We start from the raw sequence: 20,364 nt of genomic DNA on the forward strand, positions 1-20,364 counted from the left end.
AATCAGATAATGTAACACAAGGGTATAATTCTAAGAAAGAAGACTGCTAAACCACTTTGAGAGTGTTGTTTCTCAAACTTTTGTTGTTGTTACGCGTGGAATATTTTGAAACATCAAAGATCTCAAAGTTCACCTATGCCTTTCTTTTATTTGATACTGCAGATTACCCAACATCTTCATGAGAATAAGTAGGAAAATTAGTTCTGCTTTGGATGAGACAAAAATAAAATGAGGCCCAACTTTTGCTGATTATTATAAGTGAATTATTTATTAATTCTGACCAGGAACAAAAATTTAGATACCATGATACTAATATTGGTATTATGCTGAGTGATCGGTGGAGTTATGGCCTGAAACCTTCAGAGCTTTCCATCAGTCCAAGGCCCTCTCATTAAGCCACTTTCCAGTCCGTGTTCAGGCTCTGCCTGCCTCGGCTGTGAGCGAGTTGGCTCCACTGGCTAGCATGGAACATTTTGGAGCAGTGCTGTACCACGTGCAACGGCATGCTGAGATTTCTTTACATATTGCCTTCTGCAAGTCATTTCCATGTTTAATCTTTTAGAAGTCATCACTACGTATAGAATTTACCAGAGTGGGGAGGATATATATGGACTGACATTAAAATTTGGTGGGAGGTATAGTTGCAATCAGAGTATAAAAAAGAGTAAATATGTGGGGCTTAATGGTATCTGTTCTGAAGTTTGGAATCAGAGATATGAAAGTGTTTTTCTTCCCTGATTTACGTTAGATTTTGTATGTTTTCTATGATTTTCCTCAATGCTTGTAATGAATGTAATGTACCGAAAATGCCAGATAACTTCAAGAATTATTTCACACCAGCCACAACCCGCATCTTTAACCATGAGCTAATGAAACACCAGTGTGACACCAGCTGCAAGATACTGTATTTAAGAAATAGTACCAAGATTTAGAAACTACATATATTCACAGATGTTCCAAAGATTTGGCTAGATGCCCTTAACAGACTGAACCTTAAATAGTTACTAGGCCATTTCAGTTGCCCTGGGAAGTTCAAGTGTTTCTACTTCATAAAAGAGTGTCTGGTCGGTCAGTAAATGAACATATCTATTTGAGGCCAATAGTGTACAGAGCATTGTCTTAACCACTGATTGGGATCCTTGGTGTCATTTTCTCCACAAGGTGTCCAGCGGTGTAATCAAAAGGCAGCAACATACATAACGTTGTTTTTGTTGTTAGGTGCCATCGAGTCGATTCCAACTCATAGTAACCCTATGTACAACAGAATGAAACACTGCCTGATCTTATGCCATCCTCACAATCATTATGCTTCAGACCATTGTTGCAACCACTGTGTCAATCCGTCTTATTGAGGGTCTTCCTCTTTCTCGCTGACCCTCTACTTTACCAAGTATGATGTCCTTCTCCAGAGACTGAGCCCTCCTGATAACATGTCCAAAGTATGTGAGACATAGCCTCACTGTCCTTACTTCAAAGGAGCATTCTAGTTAAACTTTTTCCAAGACAAATTTGTTCATTCTTTTAGCAATCCATGGTATATTCCATATTCTTGGCCAACACCACAATTCTTTGGTTTTCCTTACTCATCCTCCAGCTTTCACATGCATAGGAGGTGATTAAAATACCATGGCTTGGGTCAGGTACACCTTAGTCTTCAAGGTGACATCTTTGCTTTTCAAAACTTTAAAAGAGGTCTCTTGTAGCAGATTTGCCCAATGAAATGTGTCTTTTGATTTCTTGACTGCTGCTTCCATGAGTGTTGACTCTGAATCCAAGTAAAATGAAATCCTTCAGTCTTTTCCCTGTTTATCATGATGTTGTTTATTAGTCTAGTTGTGAGGGTTTTGGCTTTCTTTATGATGAGTTGTAATCCATACTGAAGGCTGTGGTCTTTGATCTTCATTAGTAAGTGTTTGAAGTCCTCTTCACTTTCAGCAAGCAAAGTTGTGTCATCTGCATAACGCAGGTTGTTAATGAGTCTTCCTCCAGTCCTGATGCCCCGTTCTTCTTCATATAGACTAGCTTTTCGAATTATTTGCTCAGCATACAGATTGTATACGTATGGTGAAAGGGTACAACCCTGATGAACACGTTTCCAGACGTTAAACCACACAGTGTTCCCTTGTTCTGTTCCAGCGACTGCCTCTTGATCTATGTACAGGTTCCTCATGAGCACAATTAAGTGTTCTGGAATTCCCATTCTTTGCAGTGTTATCCATAATTTGTTATGATCCACACAGTTGAATGCCTCTGCATAGTCAATAAAACACAGACAAACATCTTTCTTGTATTCTCTGCTTTCAGCCAGGATCCACCTGACATCAGCAATGATATTCCTAGTTCCGTGTCCTCTTCTGGATCTGGCATGAATTTCTGGCAGTTCACTGTCGATACGCTGCTGCAGCTGCTTTTGAATGATCTTCAGCAAAATTTTACTTGCGTATGATATTAATGATATTGTTCAATAATTTCCATATTCGGTGGGATCACTGCTCTTGCAAATAGGCATAAATATAGATCTCTTCCAGTCGGTTGGCCAGGTAGCCGTCTTCCAAATTCCTTGGCACAGGGGAGTGAGTACTTCCAGTGTTGCATCCATTTGTTGAGACATCTCAGTTGGTATTCCATTAATTCCTGGAGCCTTGTTTTTCACCAATGCCTTCAGTGCAGCTTGGACTTCTTCCTTCAGTACCATTGGTTCCTGCTTATGTGATACCTCCTGAAATGGTTGAATGCCAACCAATTCTTTTTGGTATAGTGACTCTGTGGATTCCTTCCATCTTCTTCCGGTGCTTCCTGAGTTGTTTAACATTTTCCCCATAGAATCCTTCAATACTGCAACTTGAGGCTTGTATTTTTTCTTTAGTTCTTTCAGCTTGACAAATGCTAAGCGTGTTCTTCCATTTGGTTTTCCATCTTCAGGTCTTTGCACATGTCATCATAATACTTTACTTTGTCTTCTTGAACCGCTCTTTGAAATCGTCAGTTCAGCTCTTTTACTTCATCATTTCTTCCTTTCACCTTAGATACTTGATATTCAAGAGCAAGTTTCAGATCTCTTCTGACAGCTATTTTGGTGTTTTCTTTCTTTTCATCTTTCTAATGGCCTCTTGTTTTCTTCATGTATGATGCCCTTGATGTCGTTCCACAGCTCATCTGGTCTTTAGTCATTAGTGTTCAACACATCCAATCTGTTCTTGAAATGGTCTCTAAATTCAGATGGGATATACTCAGGGTCATACTTTGGCTCTTGTGGACTGTTCTAATTTTCTTTGGTTTCAGCTTGAACTTGCATATGAGCAACTGATGGTCTGTTCTGCATTCGGCCCCTGGCCTTGTTCTGACTGATGATATTGAGCTTTTCCATCATCTCTTTCCACAGATGTAGTCAATTTGATTCCTGTGTATTCCATCTGGTGAGGTCCATGTGTATAGCCACTGTTTATGTTGATGAACCCCCACGCATCTGTCAGTTTTGTCGTACTGTGGGGGGTTGAGAGTTGTTGTGATGCTGGAAGCTATGCCACCGGTATTCAAATACCAGCAGGGTCACCCATAGTGGACAGGTTTTAGCTGGGCTTATAGATTTAAGACAGAGTAGGAAGAAGGAACCAGCAGTCTACTTCTGAAAAGACTTAGCCAGCAAAAGCCTGATAAATAGCAATGGAACACTGTCTGATATAGTGCCAGAAGATGAGCCCCTCGGGTTGGAAGACACTCAAAAGACAACTGGGGAAGAGCTGCCTCCTCAAAGTAGAGTCAACGTTAATGACATGAATGGAGTCAAGCTTTTGAGACGTTCTTTTGCTGATATTGCACAACTCAAAACGAGAAGAAACAGCTGCACACATCCATTAATAATCAGACTGTGGAAAGTACAAAGTATGAATCTAGGAAAACTGGAGTTGTCGAAAATAAAACGGCACAGATAAACATCAATATCCTAGGCATTAGTGAGCTAAAATGGACTACTATTGGTCATTTTGAATCAGACAATTATATGGTTTACTGTGCTGGAAACAACAACTTGAAGAGGAATGGCGTTTCATTCATTGTCAAAAAGCACATTTCAAGATCTATCCTGAAGTACAACATTGTCAGTGATAGGATAATATCCATACACCTACAAGGAAGACTAATTAGTATGACTATTATTCATATTTACACACCAACGACTAAGGCCAAAGATGGAGAAGCTGAAGATTTTTACCAACTTCTGCAGTCTAAAATTGACTGAACATTAAATCAGGATGCACTGATAATTATTGGTGATTGGCACGTGAGAGTTGGAAACAAAGAAGAAGGATCGGTAGTTGGAAAATATGGCCTTGGTGATAGAAACAGTGCTGGAGATCGCGTAATTGAATTTTGCAAGACCAAAGACTTCTTCATTGCAAGTACCTTTTTTTCATCAACATAAGCAGTGACTATACACATGGACCTCACCAGATAGAATATACAGGAATCAAATTGACTACATCTGTGGATGGAAAAGCTTAGTATCATCAGTCAGAACAAGGCCAGGGGCCGACTGTGGGTCAGGCCATCAATTACTCATATAAAAGTTCAAGTTGGAACTGAAGAAAATTAAAACAGTCCATGAGAGCCAAAATACGATATTGAGTATATCCCATCTGAATTTAGGGACCATCTCAAGAAGAGATTGGACGTGTTGAACACTTGTGACCAAAGACCAGATGAGTTGTGGAATGACATCAAGGACATCATACTGAAGAAAGCAAGAGGTCATTAAAAAGAGGAGAGAAACAAAAGACCTAAATGGATGTCAGAAGAGACTCTGAAACTTGCTTTCAAACATCAAGCAGCTAAAACAAAAGGAAAAAATGATAAAGTAGAAGAGCTGAACAGATGATTTCAAAGGGTGGCTGGAGAAGACAAAGTAAAGTATTATGGCAACATGTGCAAAGACCTGGAGATCGAAAACAAAAAGGGAAGAACACGCTTAACATTTCTCAAGCTGAAATATCTAAAGAAAAAATTCAAGCCTTGAGTTGCAATATTGAAGGATTCTATGGGGAAAATATTAAATGACACAGGAAGCATCAAAGAAGATGGAAGAAATCCGTAGAGTAACTATAGCAAAAAGGACCTGTCAGTGTTCAGCCATTTCAGGAGGTAGCATATGATCAGGAATCAATGGTACTGAAGGAAGAAGTCCAAGTTGCACTGACGGCATTGGTGAAAAACCAGGCTCTGGGAATTGATGAAATACCAATTAAGATATTTCAACAAACTGATGTAGAGCTGAAAGTGCTCACTCTTCTATGCCAATAAATTTAGAAGACAGCTACCTGGCCAACCAACTGAAGACAATCAATATTTATGCCTATTCCCAAGAAAGATGACCCAACCAAATGTGGAAATTATTGAACGATATCATTAATATCACACGCAAGTAAAATTTTGCTGAAGATCATGCAAAAGCAGTTGTAGCATTATATCGACAGGGAACTGCCAGAAATTCAGGCTGGATATAGAAGAGGATGTGGAACCAAGGATATCATTACTGAAGTCAGATGGATCCTGGCTGAAAGCAGAGAATGCCAGAAAGATGTTTTCCTGTGTTTTATTAACTATGCTAAGGCATCGACTGTGTAGATCATAACAAATTATGGATAACATTGCAAAGAATGGGAATTCCAGAATACATAATTGTGCTCATGACGAACCTGTACATAGGTCAAGAGGCAGCCGTTGGAACAGAACAAGGGGATACTGAACGGTTTAAAGCCAGGAAAAGTGTGTGTCAGTGTTGTGTCCTTTCACCATACCTATTCAATCTGTATGTCGAGCAAATAATCCGAGAAGCTGGACTATATGAAGAAGAACAGGGCTTCAGAACTGGAGGAAGACTCATTAAAAAACCTACATTGTGTAGCTGGCACAACCTTGTTTGCTGAAAGTGAAGAGGACTTCAAACACTTACTGATGAAGATCAAAGACCACAGCCATCAGGATGGATTACACTCAACATAAAGGAAATCAAAATCCTCACAACTGGACCAATAAGCAACATCATGATAAACAGAGAAAAGATCGAGGTTGTCAAGGATTTTTTTTTACTTGGACTCACAATCAGCACTCATGGAAGCAGCAGTCAAGAAATCACAAGACCCATTGCATTGGGCAAATCTGCTGCAAAAGACCCCCTTTAAAGTGTTGAAAAGCAAAGATATCACATTGAGGGTTAAGGTGCACCTGACAGTCACCTCCTATGCATGTGAAAGCTGGACAATGAATAAGGAAAGCCGAAGAAGAATAGTTGTTCTTGTTGTTAGGTGCCATTGAGTTGGTTCTGACTCATAGTGACCCTAGGTATAACAGAACAAAATAGTGCCAAGTCCTGCACCATCCCCACAATCATTATGCTTAAGCTCATTGTTGCAGCAACTGTGTCAATCCTCTTTTTCATTGACCCTGCACTTCACCAAGCATGACATCCTTCTCCAAGGACTGATCTCTCCTGACAACATGTCCAAAGTATGTAAGATGTAGTCTCACCATCCTTGCTTTTAAGGTGCATTCTGGTTGTACTTCTTCCAAGACAGATTTCTTTTTTCCTTTGGCAGTCCATATTCAGTATTCTTTGCCAGCATCACAATTCAAATGCTCCAGTTCTTCTTCTGTCTTCCTTATTCATGTCCAGATTTCTTATGAAAGAACTGATGCCTTTGAATTGTGATGTTGGTGAAGAATATTGAATATACCATGGACTGCCAAAAGAACAAACAAATCTGTCTTGGAAGAAGTACAACCTGAAAGCTCCTTAGAAGAAAGGGTGGTGAGACTCCGTCTCACATACTTTGGACATGTTATCAAGAGGAATCAGTGCCTGGAGAAGGGCATCATGTTTGACAAAGTAGAGGGTCAGAAAAAAGAAGAAGACCCTCAATAAGATGGATTGACACAATGGCTGAAACAATGGGCTCAAGCATAGCAATAATTGTGAGGATGGCGCAGCACCAGGCAATGTATCGTTGTGTCGTGCATGGGGTCTCTACATGTCGGAGCCAACTTGATGGCACCTAACAACAACAACAACAAGTGTTGGTAAAAGAAGGTATTTGCAGTGAAGAAGACTTTGGTCTCGCAAAATTCAATCATGCGATCTCCAGCATCATTTCTATCAGCGAGGCCATGTTTTCCAACTACTGATCCTTCTTCTTTATTTCCAACTTTCCAGTGTCAATCACCAGTGATTATCAATGCATCCTGATTGCATGTTTGATCAATTTCAGACTGCAGAAGTTGGTAAAAATCTTCAATGTCTTCATCTTTGACCTTAGTGGTTGGTGTATAAATTTGAATGGTAGTCATACTAAGTGGTCTTCCTTGTAAGTGTATGGATATTATCCTATCACTGACTGCGTTGTACTTCAGGATGCATCTTGAAATGTTCTTTTTGACGATGAATGCAACACCATTCCTCCTCAAGTTGTTGTTTCCTGCAGAGGAGACCATATAATTGCCCAATTCAGAATGACCAATACCAGTCCATTTCAGCTCACTAATACCTAGGCTATCAATGTTGATGTTTCAATTTTAATGACTTCCAATTTTCCTAGATTCATACTTTGTACATTCCACATTCTGATTATTAATGGATGTTTGCAGTTGTTTCTTCTCATTTTGAGACATGCCACATCAGCAAAGGAAGGTCCTGAAAGCTTGACTCCATCTAATCATTAAGGCTTACTCTACTTTGAGGAAGCAGCTTTTTCCCAGTCGTCTTTTGAGTGCCTTCCAACCTGAGGGGCTCGTTTTCCAGCACTATATCAAATAATGTACCACTAATATTCATCAGGTTTTTGCTGGATAAATATTTTCAGAAGCTGACTGCTGGTTCCTTCTTCCTAGTCTGTCTTAGTCTGAAAGTTCAGCTAAAACATGTCTGACATGGGTGACCCTGCTGGTATTTGAATACCAGTGGCATAGCTTCCAGCATCATAGCAACACGCAAGCCTCCACAGTATGACAAACTGACAGACACATGGGAGATGTACATAATAGACCTGGTTTAATTGCCTTCAAAACTAAAATTACTTTAAGATACAAGAAAAACCCATAAAGCTAATTCAGGCAATATATCTGGATCTTGATGAAGTATCTTAGTTTGGGTTTGCCCCAAAGCAGATCATGAGATGAAGACTTGAGTGCAGATCATTTACCTAGTAAGCACCTAGGAAGTAAGCCAAGCCAAGCCCATTGCTGTTGAGTCGATTCAGACTCATAGCGACCCTATAGGACAGAGTAGAACTGCCCATAGAGTTTCCAAGGAGCGCCTGGTGGATTTGAACTGCTGACCCTTTGGTTAGTAACAGTAGCACTTAACCACTATACCACCAGGGTTTAAAGGACTGGGTAAAGTAAGGTGGGAAAGGGAGAAAAGCCAATATAGGGATATTAAAGAGCTGGTTACTACTAGGGTTCCTTCTTGCGAGGGACCTTCAGAAGAACCTTGAAGAACATCCCTTAGAATTATTTGCCCGGGAGAAGCCCTCAGGCAAAGAAGCAGTGAGACACAAGGAATTAAGACACAAAGCTGATGGCATGCTTAAACTATGAACCAGAGCACTAGATGAACCCCCAAATGGGCCCTGGGACATGAAGTGGGGCATCAAGCACATCCGCTGTAACAGGTGATGTACCTCATAGTATGTGCTTTGTAAAGGCACACTGGTAATGCAAGATAGTGACAATGAGACCATCAAGCACACCCAATAAGCTGCACAAACCATCCTGATGTGATTTACAGAAGCATCATTATTGGGCTAGTAATGGCCTTGGAAGGAGACCTAGTGGTGCAGTGGTTAAGTGCTCAACTGTGAACCTAAAGGTTGGTAGTTTGGACCCACCAGCTGCTCTGGGAGAGAAAGATGTGGCAGTCTGCTTCTGTAAGTTTACAGCCTTGGAAAGCCTGTAGAGTAGTCCTACTCTGTCCTATAGGGTTGCTATGAGTCAGGTTTGAGTCACTGGTAATGGGTTTGAATGGCCTTGTTCTGGTCTAAACAAGAGAGGATTGCCATCGACAATGCGGAACCAACAGTGAGACCTAGGCAGTATATCTTCAAATGCTGAATTGAAATTGAATATGGTAACAATGCAGCAGCAATGAAGAAAACCCATCCCATATAGAAAATACGAACAATACTTTTTTTTTTTTTTCAAATAAATATTTGCATTTTTACCATGAAGGTAGGTAACTGTCAAGTGTCATTTTGGGGAACCTCTCAGATTTCATTATATTTGTGACGCTTTGCTCAGGTGGTTTTTCTAAACAACAGAGTCCCTAGGCGGTGCAGAAGGTTAAGGTTAAGGCTTGTATGATAACTGAAAGGTCGGAGGCTGGAGTCCAGCCAGAGGGACCTTGGAAGAAAGACACAGCGATCTACCTCAAAAAATCGGCCGTTGGAAACCCTGTGAGGCAGTCCTACCCTGACACATATGGGGCCTCTGTGGGTTACAGCTGATTGAATGATAAAAAAAGAATTCTCCCCAACAATGGAAGCAATTTGTGAAGCCGTTCTTTTTGTTGCAATGTGCTAGCATTTGCTTTAGACTCTGAGTCTCTTCAGAAATGCCAGTCAGTTTTTTGACAAACTGATTCTGTTTGGGAACGGAGATTCCAGGACGCTCTTTCACAACAAACCTAAGAATGTGCTGGGTGATGTTTACAGAGGAAGGTTCAGAAGAGAAGTTACTGAAGAAAAGAAGGAAGGTAGGAGGGAAAGAGGGGAGGGAAAGAGGACAGCTGTTCCACATGCCTCAGAGAAGAGCAGCATCTGCCAGGTCACGTGGCCGCAGCCTGACCACCGCACCACCGCTTCACAGCTGCAGGTATTGAAACAAGAGAGAAGCCACGGACCGGAGGCCTTCCTACTAGGCTCTGTTCATTTATTACATTGGATGCTACTAAAAATGGAGTAAATGAAACTGACAGGGAGAAAAAAGATAGCCAGAAGCATATTTTTAAAGATTAAAAAAAAAAGTTATTTTCTTATTTTTCTTTCCTTAAGCCCGTTTTGGTTGCTAACTGTAGTGACATGATCTCTTACAAAAACTTGTGCTGCTCCAGCAGTCCGTGGGCTGCCATTATTGCCTGTGTCTGTCACTGCTGGAGCCTAGTTATTTCTGTGGGGCTTTTCTCTGTTTCTTGCACCAGACTGATATGTTTCAAGTGGAAGCAGTGTCTCTTGGAAAACTGCAGAAGGTGCTGTTGCGCTGTGAGGCCCACGATAAATCGCAGCACTGGTACTGCGAGAAGGTCATTGTCAGAGAGCCTGGAGCCACATTGGAGTCTGTCTTCACCTGTGAAAGGTAGTGCTGGGCACTGTGGGACTTCATCAGAGTGTGCTGCGCTGTGGATAATGCTGTGTGGGTTTTTGGTGCATTGATTTGTGTCATTACACGGTATTCCATATCATGCACCATGCTCTCATTTATTGTTTAATTAAGTAATCTGTTGCTAAGCATTGTAAAGAAGCCTTATCTTATAATTTCTTATTATTGCAATGTGCTATGTTTCACAAAATGGTCAAAAGTTTAATAGTGGAAATTATTAGATAAATAGGATATTTGTTTAAATATGGGTTTCGTTACATTATTAAAATTTTAGTGTTACAGCAATTTCATAAAGGACTTAAGAGAGGAGAATCTCAGAGACAAGCACTTTCAGAACACAACAGAGGAAAGACAAAGCTTAAAATCTAGATAACTTGAGTTTTCCCTGTAGCCCCATAAGGGTAAGTCCCAGGAAAACTGGGTCCTCCAGAGGAGCACCTCTCTCCATTTCTGACCAGGCCCTATGCCTTTATGTTTGAGCCGCGGTCGCTTCCACACCCCATTGTTGAAATCTTGTCTTCAGAATTCCAGACCTCCTTGCTTAAGAAAATGGCACCCTTTTTCACAGGAAGGAGCCTTGCTCTCTAGATCCTTGCTGAGTCCTGCCATGGCAGGTAATACTGCCAGCTTGGGCTAGATGGGCATTTATGCTCATCGTTACTGGGTCTCTCAGTCACAGGGAGGAGGATGGGCCTCAGACCCTTGAATGGGACTGAATAAACGCAGATTTTTACATTAAAATTCGATCTACCATGGACGTAGGCATGAGAAAACTTGGGCTGTATTTTGAATCTTCAGTACTGGGGACTGCCTTACTGTCTTCTTTCCAAATAGATAATAAAGAGATGATACATATGTGTGTGTGTATGTGTATACACATATGTGTGTGTGTGTGTACGTATGCGAAACCAGTGGGCACTGGAAATTCAAGGGTCTGGAATTGGAGATGCTAAGACAATTGCAACTTTAGTAACTAAGCAAAAACTAGAGAAAAATAAGGTGGCAATTCAATGAAAAATAGTAAAAATGCAAATACAAATGATGATTGGAGACAAAATTATAGTAGGCTCTTCCTTTCTTTTGCCTTATTAGCCATGAAATTTATTAAATTCTTTTTTCAGAGTGCCTCCTTCATTCACCTCCTCTATTCTCTCTATTGGAGCCCTGGCGGCTCAGTGGTTAAGAGCTACTGCTGCTGACCAAAGGGCTGGGAGTTCGAATCCACAAGCTGCTCCTTGGAAACCCTATGGGTTGCTATGAGTCGGAATTGGCTCGATGGTAATGGGTTTCTTATCTCTACTGTACCCTGATAAATGCCCTTGTTTCATCAAGTCTCATTATTGCAATAGTCTTCTAATTGTTTTCTAAAGGTCTAATTGTCTTCTGATTCTTTTTTCTCCAGACTATCTTGCCCACCACTTCCAAGCCAATCAGATTATGACACTTGCTAGCATCGTTCTGACTTCAGCACATCTTTTCTTCTCTTATTTTTCCTTTGCTCTATTTTAGTCTTTAGTATTTTATTGTATAGTTTTGCCCTAAAACTTCTTAAGAAACATTGTGGGGAAAGATAATGTTTCTAAAGTAATATTTTAATCATATTAATTTCTTTTTTGAAAATCTTTAATAATTTCCTTGTCTAAAAATAAAAAAAATCAACTTCATGATGTTACCAGTCAAAGCTTTATTCCTTCTGACATTTTGTTTTCCCTCCAAATTGTTTTCATAACTTTCCTCTTGGAAGATCTCGGTTAAATTAGATTGTTTGTTACTGCCTGAACAAGTTCTGCCCCATGGAGTGTGCTATTCTGTACCCAGAAATGCCCTTCCTTACTGCACTGTCCTCATCAAAATCCTTTAATCCTTCAAGTTCTAGTTCAAATTCTGCCTCTAAAACAAAACAAAACAAATTCAGTGCCTTTGAGTAGATTCTGACTCATAGCGACTCTATAGGACGGAGTAGAACTGCCCCATAGGGTTTCCAAACAACGGCTGGTGGATTCAAACTACTGACCTTTCAGTTTGCTGCCCAGCTCTTAACTAGTGCACCACCAGGCCTCAGTTTTGCCTCTAGCATGAGCTAATTGGTTCAACTAGAAACAGCTTCTCTTTTCTCTCAACACTTACACAGAACATCACCTGATAGGCATCGCCATGTAAGAGTGCCTTGTAGTTCTTAAAAGGATGAGCAGAGCTCTCACTGCTCCTCCTCGGCCTGCATGGCTTCCCAACCTGCTCCACCACACATGGGCATCTTAATGGCCTGTTGGCAACTGTTTTCTATTCTCCAAATCAGAAGAGCTAAGGAGTGATTCATCTAAGACTTTCTATGTTCTGATATGTTGTTGTTGCTGTCGTTAGGTGCCATTGAGTTGATTCTAACTCTAATCCTGTTCCATCCTCCTGACCCTTTACCAAGCATGATGCCTTTCTCCAGGGACTGGTCCCTCCTGATAACATGTCCAAAGTGTGTGAGACCAGGTATCACCATCCTCACTTCTAAGGAGCTTTCTGGCTGTACTTCTTCCAGGACATGCATATGAGGCAATTGAACATACCCTGGCTTGGGTCGGGCCCACCTTAGTCCTCAAAGTGACATCTTTGCTTTTTAACACTTTAAAGAGATCTTTTACTACAGATTTTCCCAGTGCAATGCGTTGTTTGATTTCTTGACTGCTGCTTCCATGTATGTTGATTGTAGAGCCAAATAAAATGAAATCCTTGACAACTTCCATATTTTATCCCTTTATCATGATGTTGCTTATTGGTCCAGTTGTAAGGATTTTTGTTTTCTTTATGTTAAGGTGTAATCCATACTGAAGGCTGTGGTCTTTGCTCTTCAAAAGTAAGTGCTTCAAGTCCTGTTCACTTTCAGCAAGGAAGGTTGTGTCATCTGCGTATCACAGGTTCTTAATGAGCCTTCTTCAATTCTGATGCCACATTCTTCTTCATATAGTTCAGTTTTTCAAATTCTTAGCTCAGCATACAGATTGAATATGTACCATAAAAGAATACAACCCCAAGGCACCTTTTCTGACTTTAAACCATGCAGTATTCCATTGTTCTGTTCAAACGACTGCCTCTTGTTCTATGTATAGGTTCCTCATGAGTACAATTAATCGTCCTGGAATTCCCATTCTTCCCACTGTTATTCATAATTTGTTATGACCCACACAGTTGAACGCCTTTGCATAGTCAATAAAACACAGGTAAACATCTTTCTGGTGTTCTCTGTGTCTTAGTTATCTAGTGCTGCTATAACAGCAATACCACAAGTGGATGGCTTTAACAAAGAGGAATTTATTCTTTCACAGTCTAGGAGGCTAGAAGTCCAAATTTGGCGTGGCACCTCCAGGGGAAGGCTTTCTGTCTCTGTCAGCTCTGGAGGGAGGTCCTTGTCATCAATCTTACCCAATCAAGGAGCTTCTCAGTGCAGGGACCCCTGGTCCAACGGACACTCTATTCTCCTGGTTCTTGTTTCTTGGTAGTTTGAAGTCCCCACATCTCTCTGCTGGCTTCTCTCTTTTATATCTCAAAAAAGATTGACTTAAAATACAACCTAATCTTGTAGATTGAGTCCTGTCTCATTAACATAACTGCATCTCATCCTGACTCATTAACATCATAGAGAGAGGATTCACAACACATAGGAAAATCACATCAGATGACAAAATGGTGGACAGTCACACAATACTGGGAAACGTGGCCTAACCAAGTTGACTTACATTGTAAAGGGACACAGTTCAGCCAAGATCCATCTGACATCAGCAGTGAGATCCCTTGTTCCACATCCTCTTCTGAATTCTGCTTGAACTTTTGGCAGTTCCCTGTCTACATACTACTACAATCTCTTGAATGATCTTCAGCAAAATTTTATTTGTATCTGATATTAATGATATTGTTGGATAATTTCTACATTCTGCTTGACCAGTTTTCTTTTGAATGGCTACAAATATGGATCTCTTCTAGTCAGTTGGCCAGGTAGTTGTCTTCCAAATTTCTTAGCATAGACGAGTGAACATTTCCAGCCTCGCATCTGTTTGTTGAGACATCTCAACTGGTATTTCATTAATTCTTGGAGCCTTGTTTTTTGCCAATGCCTTTAGTGCAGCTTGGACTTCTTCCTTCAGTCCCATCCATTCGTGATCATATGCTACCTCCTGAAATTGTTGAACATCACCAATTCTTTTTGGTACAGTGACTATGTGTATTCCTTCCATCTTCTTTTAATGCTTCCTGCAACATTTTGCCCAAAAACCAAACCTGTTGCTGTCAAGTTGATTCCGGCTCATAGTGACCATATAGGACAGAGTAGAACTGCCCCATAGGGTTTCTAAGGAGCAGCTGGTGGATTCCAGTTATCGACCTTTTGGTAAATCCTTCAATATTGCAACTCAAGGCTTGAGTTTCTTCTTCAGTTCTTTCATATATATAGTTCTTTTACATATATAGTTCTGGTATAGTTTGTTGAATTAATTTAGTTGATTTCTTTTAAATAGGAAATCTTCTGAGAATAATTTAGTTTCATGAATCACTAGTGCACACCCCTGCACATACATACCAGGCCACGGGTTCCATCACCTCCACTGTTACCACATTGCTGCCACCCATCACCTCCTGACTACCTCACGTTTTTACTATGCCAAAATGGACTAATGTAGAAGGAAAAGACATAAGTGATGCCTTAATTTTAGTTTCAGTGAATTATATCAGAAAAATTTAAATTACAAAGTATTTAAGCCATCAAAAATAGTACAGCTACTCTTCACTTATCGACTATCTCATTTTCCAACATTTCTCTTTTATGTCAATAGTAAAAAATCTGTTCAACTATTTTTCATGTTAAAGACACACGTTTGGCAATAACAAACATCGAGGTGTGAGGTGAGAGTAATGCTGGCTGTGATGGTTAAGGTTATGTGTCAGCTTGGCTGGACCCTGATTCTCAGTGGTTTGGCAGTTATGTAATTTTGTGTTCTGATCTGGTCATCCTCCATTTTCACATAATGCTGGTTTTCACCTAAGGGCCTGGTCTTTGGAACTTAATCATGTCTATAAGTGAGAAGTGGGTGTATAATACATGCACTGTCCAGATTTAATAAATTTTAGCATTTGATGCTGTGGACATAGTACATGCTGAAAAATTGGCACCCAGTGCTCACTCATACAATACTCTGATAAAGATTAAAAATCATTTCTTTTCAATCTGGAGATGGAGGGGTGGGTGTGGGGAAAGGGAGAAAGAGAGAGAGAAAGAGATTGAAGCAAGTCAGTAGTGGAGCCAGGAATAGAGCTCAGATTCAGAAGCTTATTTTCTGCAACAGAAAAAGAAGACTCTAAAGCCACTGTTACTTCTGTGGTGCCAGAGACTTCCCTGTATGTCAAAAGTCAAGGCAAGGACAGCTTCATATAGGGCAGATGTGCTTGTGGCAGGACTCTCTGTGGGGCAAAGAGACATGCTGCCTCAGAGACAGCAGACTATCTGCACTGTTTTCTCCCCTCTCTGAGCCTGTGGGAGTCAGGTGCAGGACACTAGGTGCCCAGGCACACTGACAAGGGATAAGTAGTCTGGGACCTGGGCACAGAAACATACAGGTTACATGGCACAAGACTGGAAGAGGAGGTGGGGGAAGAAAGTTCTGGGCATGCTTTTTGTACCTCCCTCAAAGGAATAGTATTTATAGCACAGGTGAGTTAGGACAAAGAGAAGACCACCAAGTGCTGGTCCTTTTCTGAGCTGAGGAGAAGACACGGTTCTGCTGAAGTCTGGAGCCTGGGACAAGCACGTGAGCTCTGTGCACCAAGGGGGGCTCCTGCAGGCTGCACCCTTTTTTCTCTTTGTTCCCTCTTCAACTGAACATCCATATTCTTAAGGTTATTATTATTATTATTTCTGAAGGTTTTCTCTGCATCTTGGTACATTTAATATAGATGGGAGTATACACCACTGAATTTCTACTGTTTACATATAACGTTTGAATATTTGAGGATTGTTGTATTTGAATCAGGCAAACATTCGAGTGATTTTATGAATTAAAGAAAACATTCCTGTTTATCATATGACTAGATCTCACAACATACTACACACCATAAGGTTTGTTAGCATAGGAATCTCTAGACTTTTCTGTCAATGTTACCACACTTGTAGTACTACTGTGTGTGTGTGTGTGTGTAAACTTTAACAGCAAACTCACTAAGAAGTTAGTGTCTGTCCTTTAATAGAGTAATGTCATTTAAGACAGATATTTGCTACTCCGCTTGATCTCAGAGGATCTAGATTAGCTGAGACTCAGCCTGAAGGAGGTGCTGAGGGCCTCACTGTCTCCTGACTGCAGGAATGGAATTAGCATGAGCTTGCAGGAAGCAAGCTATTTGAAATAAAGCCCTACCTATGGCAGTTCCGAATAGGAGAATTTATAGACTCAGGAATTGAAAAGTTAGATGGAAATAAATGATCTAAAAAACTAACAACTTGTCAAGGCAGAGCAGCATGACCAGCACCGTCCTCTCAAATGCAAACCACAGTCAGAAAAATGGAGTGACCTGAGTGTATTAAAAAGCTGAGGAATAAGGACAAGAGGCTGCACAGTGTCCCTGAGCGTTGATATGCAACTAACACTTTCAAAGTGTTCCAACCTCATTTCTATTCAGCAATCTTTACTTTTTTTTTTTTTTGAAGAAAGGTTGAGATCATTTTCTTTGTGTAAAAATGGAAGGAAGGAGGCTTTAAAAGGCTTTTACTGTGGATAGAAAAGACTATCAGAAAGTTCTGGATATTTCTGGTGGGTATAATTCGCCTCCACTCCAATCCATCTTCGCCATTTCACAATCCTCAACACCTTTTGTTAAACGGAAAAATAATAATTGTGGGCACAGACTTGAGCAGGGGGTGCCAAGGAGGCCTTCCTCACACCTTTGGGATCACACTCCACTGAAAAGCATTGGACTTGAAGCCAGCCTGGCCACACTTAGGGCCACACTAGGCTAAGTGTGGCAGACCCGGGTCCTCTGGTCAGCTTCGGGGTGTTTTCAGTGGGTGCTGGCTGCCTGTTCTGCCCACACCTTGATGCTCCCCTGGTTCCTGGGGTGAAGTTGGCCCTCACCAGGAAATATGCTGGTGAATTAACACAGGGCGTCGTCTCCACCAGGAAGCCTCTCCTGAAGCCTCAGGTTGGGCAATTGTCCCTTCCCTGTATACCTTTAACTCCCTGTTTATCATTTTAAGTTATATTTGAGTATTTATGTGTCTTCCTATCTCTTCCGACTCCCAGTATACTTTTATATATTCCTACTTTCAGACCCTATCATGGCTCCTGGAACACTGAATAGGTTAAAATCAAATGTGTATTAAATTGAAATGAAGGGCATGCATTAATCAAGACACCATAAGCCCTAAGGGAAATCATATTAAATGAGGGATTTGGAATTAGAACACAAAATCTAAAAGGTTTAAATATGTTTTAATCCCGCTAAGATATGTGTAAACAAAATTATCAGTAAAAATCTTATTAAAGTTTTAATGATGACAATGGCAAGTAGTGATTCTTAGAATTAGCACGGGAATTTTTTTAACTACTTGAATGCCCCACTGGTGTAGATTTTTGAGCAAAACAAGGTTAACTTTTCTTGGGTATCTCAATCTTGAAAAACTGAAGTTTCTATTTGACCTGCATGGTGGGACTCCCTTGCCTTGCTGTCTGTGTGGGGTGAGGGTGGGGGCACCTTCTGCTGCACCATCACCTGCCTTGCTGTCTGTGTGGGGTGAGGGTGGGGGCACCTTCTGCTGCACCATCACCTGCCTTGCTGTCTGTGTGGGGTGAGGGCAGGGGCATCTTCTGCTGCACCATCACCTGCCTTGCTGTCTCTGCAGGGCAGGGGGCATCTTCTGCTGCACCATCACCTGCCTTGCTGTCTGTGTGGGGTGAGGGCAGGGGCATCTTCTGCTGCACCATCACCTGCCTTGCTGTCTCTGCAGGGCAGGGGCATCTTCTGCTGCACCATCACCTGCCTTGCTGTCTCTGCAGGGCAGGGGACATCTTCTGCTGCACCATCACCTGCCTTGCTGTCTCTGCAGGGCAGGGGGCATCTTCTGCTGCACCATCACCTGCCTTGCTGTCTCTGCAGGGCAGGGGACATCTTCTGCTGCACCATCACCTGCCTTGCTGTCTCTGCAGGGCAGGGGACATCTTCTGCTGCACCATCACCTGCCTTGCTGTCTCTGCAGGGCAGGGGACATCTTCTGCTGCACCATCACTTGCCTTGCTGTCTGTACCAGGGGCGGTGGGGAGCGTCTTCTCCTGCACCATCACCAGGCTGTCAAGCAGTGTCAGGGTCGTATATTGAGGAGAGGGGTTCTTAAGCAGAAGCAAGGCAATAGTTACCCCTCCAGCATTCCATCATTATTATCCACAAAACTTGTCTCTTTCTTAACTGCATTGTGCCAGTTCTGGAGCTTATTCCAAGAAAATCACATGCCAGGACCCATGCTTGTAGGAAGTTGTAAATAAAGACCTTCATGGTGTCCATAAAACAAGCCTGTAGCAGAACATAGTAGGTACTCAAGAAATGTGTGCTAGGTTAGTGAATTTGTGCTAAATTAGTGAATCTGTGGATAATCATAAACTAAGTGAAGTCTACGTCTATCATGTGTGGAGAGGGCCAGGAGAAGAAACAGGGGAAGGCCCTGTTTAAACAGCACCCTTCTTTTACATAACTAGAGTTGGCAAGGGAACTTTTACACTCAGGCCATTTATGTGTGAAGGTGTTAATTGGTGGTGACAGGTTTAAAGTGAATTTACCCCTTATTATTATTATTATTTTTTAAACCCACCTATCCAGGCTTCTCTCTCATCATAAGTTCATGTGAGTCAGAGTGTTCTGATTACTGCTTTGACTGCTCTGTCCATATTGTAATCATACCCATCTTGTCTTTGTTGATTGAGTGCCGCCAGTTGGCCCCTACCACCATGGGCTCCAATCCGCCTCATTGTGGTTAGGCGTCTTAATTTAGTTAAGGAAGTTCCCACTGTCAAATCTGACTTACCTAAAATAACAATCACAGCAGTCCTTAAGGATGCTGAGAATCCTTTCACAAATTCATTCCTCACTGTTTTGGTAAAAGGTGTGTCTTCTGGGCACTTCATGTGTGGACCTGTGGATCTAACCTGATAAGTCCACTCTAACGTGCTAATTTCCCTAAGCCTGTGGATACTTCTTCTACAGTATAACAAGACAGGTCTAGCATTTCAACTTGATTTAGTGTGGGCCACGGTGTAATCCATACTTCAGTGAACAAACCAAATAAACTATTAGATCTTTTCCTAACCTCTCAAGCTGAAAAACTGAACGAAGCATTTGTGCTTAGTGATCCCATATCTATAAAGTCAGATTGATCCAACTTTATGTTACTTGCACCATTATCCCACACCCTTAATAGTCATTCCCATACATATTCCCCATGTTTCTATTTTTGCATATTAGAAAAGTTAAGCAGTTCTTTTGGGGTGCAGGGTACCTCCCCCTGGGTCACTTTGTACTTTACCTTGTGGTGTTCACTGACAGTTAAGTCTAATTATAGGTCTAGAAACCAAAATGGATGGTGGGGATGTGTTCTGAGAACATTCGTCAATGTCTTGTAAGACATCTACCCAGATGATGTACCAGGGAATGACTCAGACAAAGGCTCTTCAGATATAGCTGGGTTAATTTCATCAGATGGGGGTGGAGGGAGTAATGGTTGCACTGGGGACAGTGGCTTAGCAGACAGAGATGGAGTAGTCTCTTCAGAAGGGAATGAGATGGCTGATTCTGTTGTCAGGAGTAATTCAAGGAAATTTAGGGGCTCAGTGTCTCCAGTTTCCTGATTATCTACCCATATATCCCCCACCCCAAGTTTCAGGATTCCATTTCTTCCCAGTCAATGCCCTTACTTTAACTTCAGACACCACTTGAAGTTGGGAATTCAGTTGGCATTGTAATTCAGCTACTTTTACAATAAGACTC

This window comes from Loxodonta africana, chromosome 18 (assembly GCF_030014295.1).
Source record: "Loxodonta africana isolate mLoxAfr1 chromosome 18, mLoxAfr1.hap2, whole genome shotgun sequence".
Taxonomy (NCBI): Eukaryota; Metazoa; Chordata; class Mammalia; order Proboscidea; family Elephantidae; genus Loxodonta; species Loxodonta africana.